Source organism: Nothobranchius furzeri, chromosome 16, assembly GCF_043380555.1.
Source record: "Nothobranchius furzeri strain GRZ-AD chromosome 16, NfurGRZ-RIMD1, whole genome shotgun sequence".
NCBI lineage: Eukaryota > Metazoa > Chordata > Actinopteri > Cyprinodontiformes > Nothobranchiidae > Nothobranchius > Nothobranchius furzeri.
This window is the reverse complement of record NC_091756.1, coordinates 22,321,011-22,326,010: the sequence shown is the minus strand read 5'-3', so window position 1 is coordinate 22,326,010 and position 5,000 is coordinate 22,321,011.

Here is a 5,000-nt window from a genome sequence, read left to right as displayed (position 1 = left end):
CTATAAGACTTCACACGCAGTGTGACCAATTTTAATCTAGAAGAGACGAGCAAAAGTCTCACATCTTGTTTATTTACGAGTCACATGCAGTCCTGTGGCGGTTTTTTCACTTTCCAAATATCATCCCACTGAGTCTAATCCTTGCAGCGAGGTCTTGTCTGTTCGTTATGCAACAACAGAGACAGGGAGCGGTGGGCCATTATCCTCAGATTCAGTCATCGTAACATCAAATCACATGGAGCAGAGCGTGTCCTCACAAGGAAGACGACGTGGAACAGGAATAAAAGAGCTAACAGCTAGTAGCTTCATGCTAATGTGTCCACAGCTCTGGAGATACCACACATGTTTTATTGTCTGACTGTGGCTGATTTGCAGTCAACGTGGGATCAAGTGTTTTGTGATCTGGTCAGATTTGATTAATAATATATTTGAGTTCATGACAGAAACCAGAAACTAACCATGTGGACGCAGGGCATGAGACCCTGTTTTCCAGTCAGACATTTCTTGCTTTTCCCACCTGAGACTCGTTTTTGTGTCTCAGAGGAAGCTTGTTCCTTCTGACTAGCCCTCATGTGCTCATTGCTTCAGCGTTTTACATCCATGTGGAGCAGGTGTGGTGGACCAGCTCCAGAACTCACACTAACTGTTGTTCACAGGTCACGTACTGGCTCTTCTCACAGTTAACCTTGCATCTGGGTGTATTAACTTCTCAGCTGAAGTTTGAAACACAGGGAATCATCCAGTCAAAACACACACGTGTGTGTGGGTGTGTGGGGCCCGCAGACAAAAGCACTCCCAGACCTTCATCTCATGGAGGACTTGTGGTCAGTCTTCAAGAGTCGGGAGGACAAAGAGAAACCAACACATTAATTTTACTTGGCCAGCAAATCTGAAATCTGACAGTATAGAAAGTCGAACAGGTATCCCATCATGCACAAGGCCTGAACAGCCTCATGTATTCTGTGGACTGTCTGAGAAAGCTGGTATTTTTCTCAGAAGTGGCAAAAGGAGTGATCACCACACCTGTTTTTGTTGTCTTTGTGAGAAAAGTGAATGCAGTTAAACAGAAATGTTGCTCGGAGCCTGCTGGGGGTTCGCAGTATAAACGCTGACCCACATAAACAAGCTGGACCCAGATCAGTATTTTGTACTAACTTGCCCACTGCTACAAAAGTGTTATTGCCCTACGAGTGACTCCAAATTTTATAATTGATATCATCTACTTGGACGGAAGCCATTTTTTTGGGTTCAGCTAAGATGGTGGTGACTGATACTCATCTGAGCCAAACCATGACGTTTGAAACCAATTAGTGGGCTCCATATACTGACTCCGGAGGTAATGTAACCAGAGCGCCAGGCCTCAGGTTCACTCTGACACAGTTCTGTCTTCCTGTTGTTTACAGAATGTTGGTGAAGAAAAAATGGACATGTAAAGCAGAAGAGATCTTGAAGGGAGATGAGATTTACCTAGGATAGGAAGTTCTGACCACAACAATGACTGTATAGTCTCAACAAACCTGCAGGGACAGAGTTGTCATAATAGCAGAATAGAATAGACTCTATTAATCCCACGGTGGGGAAATTCACTTTCTACAGCAGCAAATTAGCCTTGGAGATAATGAAGAAGAAAGATAAGGTTACAGGTAAACACACATAGGCAGTAAGTGATTAGTGTAGCCTTCAACTACTAAAAACAAACAAAAAGGAAACTTGGGTTTCCAGACCTGTGCAGCATATGGGACTCAGACATTCTAATGTACATCAAGTATTGCACAGGCATTGAACACATACTGAGTGTTGCATTGGTGTTATTGTGCAGCAGGATAATGCCAGTACCAGTTAAACTGAGGAGTTCTACACTCTTACTGCAGAGGGGATGGATGACCTATGGTAGTGTTCTGTTTTACATCTGGGATGTCTCCGTCTGCCTCAGAAGGAGCTGTCCGTGGTCTCCACAGTGGGTTGGAGGCATTTTTTAAGATGGAGGTCATCTTCCCCAGCATCCTCCTTTCACACATCGTCTCAACTGAATCTAGTTGGCAGCCCAAAACCAAGCAAGCTTTTTAAATTAGCTTGTTCAGTCGCACTTTTGTCAAACTCAAAGTTGCCGAAACTGTCTAGTAATTTTGCAAAAAGATCAACACTTTTCCTCGTGAAAATATCAGGACCAGTTTTTTTGTAAATAAAACATGAAGGATTACTTTTATTGTTGCTTGAGTTTTGATAGAAACTGCAAAGTTTTTGTAAGAAACGTGTGAGAGGACTCACTGCAGGCTCAGAAATTTGTAGGCCAAACATAAATATTTTTAACTACTTCATATTTGGATGTTCCCGGACAAGCCCCCAAATAAAAAAATGCCCAGCTTACTCTAGAGTACAATACACACAGTTTTTTGGCTATCTTACAGGACACAATGAGGACTTTAGAAAGCTGGCACACTACACGGACCAAGAGTTCAGTGAGTCAAACTGCACGACGTCTTGCCCTAGCACATGCCAACATCATGAGCATACTTGCCAAAAGGCTTACGTAACAAAAAGCAGACCGATACCCAAGACAAAAACAATGAAAAAGGAAAAATGCACCATTTTTTAACACTTCTTTTATCAGACTCTTAACCGAACTTTGTCCCTAAGTACTAGACCTTTTACCGCATCTATTATTATTTGTATCTTTTGACTGTGGCTACTTTTAATGGCAGTGGGAGGGGCAGATGTGTGAGGGAGTCCGAGGAGGTGGGGGCAGCTGAACGGCAGTGATTAGTTTGCCTTGGATTTAAAAGGTGCTTTTGAGCCTAAGTTGCCCAGTGACGAACTGTAGGATCCTGCTGAATCTCCCTGAGACCCTGATGCTTTAGACCACATGTGTCAGACACAAGGCCCGCGGGCCAGATGTGGCCCGCTACATCATTGCATGTGGACCGCGAGAGATTCAAGTGTCTTAAAATAAGTCTATGCTGCTTCAAAGCACACGTTGACTATAAACTACATTTCCCATAATGCATGGCGATTGTGTTCCCATTGCAGTGATTCGCCACTAGGTTGCAGTGTATCTACTTCCATGTTTAATTAATGCAACAAGTGAAAACAAATGTCCACACATTATCACAAAATGTCCAGGAAGAGGAAGATTGATGCAGAAGGAAGGTGTTTCAACAAAGATGGAACATGTTGATGATTCAAGGAGAAGAACCGGTATGTCTTTACAGTCATTAGCATCCATGCTACTAGCATCAGCATCTGCACCGTTACCTCCTCTATCTCGGACAAACTGAAAACACTCATTTTACTCAGCGCCACGTTTACTCAGCAATTAGCCGACTTTGAAGCCCAGAAATGGATTTTAACAGCTCAGTAATCTGTTTGCTGCCGACACAGAAAGTGCACCGACCAACTTCCAGACTGAGATGATTTAACTCCAGTTTAGCAACACGCTCAGGTCAGTTTGACTCTGTGGCTTCTGCAGCTTTTATCCCCCTCCCCGACACAACTGTGTGGTCCAGATGCTCTCCATGTCCAGCAGCACAAACCTTTGTGAGCAACTGTTTCTCACAGATGAACTCCTTCCTCAGCTCAGAGCCCAACCCCACAGATGCAGGTCCGGCTGGAACAGGTGAGCATCACAGGAAATCAGAGTGGAGAAAACTGGGATTGAATTATTATGGTTTTATTAATCTTTTCTGCTCCAAAGCATGAAAGTTAATAGGTGAGATATTGCATTTTCATTTAAGAGAATTACTATTTTTTATTTATGTTGTTGGCCTGTGAAAAAAGATTTCACCTACTTTAAAACAGGGCAGATTACAGATAGAAGAATAGAATAGAAATAAAATAGAAAATCTTTTAATTGTCACTCAGTGGGGAAAGCTTGGTGTCACAGCAGCAATAACATTCATTACAGGAGCAACAAAGGAGAGTAAAAATAAAGAATAAACAAGAAAACATAAAATAGAAACACTTAAAAGATTCAAAAGATAAAAAATAAGAAGAAATGCTGAATATATGCAGATTTTAAGGAATTAAAAATATATAAAAAATTTAGACCCAAGTAATGAATACCACTGATGTGTGCTTTATTTAAAATAGACTTACTCATGTGTAATTTGATTATTCCACATTCAGTGTTACTGCAAAAATAAGGTTGTTTCTAAATGAAAAGGTTCAGCCATTCATATCTGTAGATAAAGGAAAATGTGCTTGGCCCGCGACTTCGTCCCAGTTTTTCTTTTTGGCCCAGTGTGAATTTGAGTTTGACGCCCCTGCTTTAGACCCTCTTGTATTAAGTTGTGGGTGTTTGTTCTGCCCATGCCACGACTGCCATTTTGTACTAAAATAGGGCGGGAACTCAAGTCCCTTCAAGCACAAAACTGGCTGACATAAAGTCAGTTTGACTCCTTTACTGTTTTGGAAGGTACCAGAACTTCTGAGACCACCAGTTTCCTCCTCTTAGTCAAAGGTCATGTTGACTGTCTGAGCGATACTAGTTCTTTGTGAAACATGATCAGTCATTCTGAGTTAAAATTGCAAAATAATTTTTCTGCCCGATTTGGCTCCTGGATGCACCAGAAGTGCTACGTTTTGCTGCTGGTGTAGCTGATGCCAGCTCATGCCCACCAAATCCCATCTAATAGGAATAGTGGAAAAATTCCTTTAAGCTGTGCTTCTTTTGGTTCTGCTGTGGCTCCTCTTTGGAGAACGACACTTTACTCTTTACTGTGTATTATCAGAAGCTAAAGGAAGCCCTCAGAGGGACAGAAAGTGAACCGCTACAGGCCCAGCTGAGATCCAAACCAGACACCATCTAGCTGGGAGGCAACATTCCCACCCACAGCAGGCCAGTGGTTCCGGATCATACCTTCATTTGCATTTTAAGAGAGAAATGCATGAAGGGTGTTGTGGCTGTTGCCTTGACGACACAGTAATGGCATATGGACCCTTCACAGAGTCCTCATCAGGTTTGAAAAGGTGGAAGCTCCTGCTGAAGGTCACTGCATGGTTGA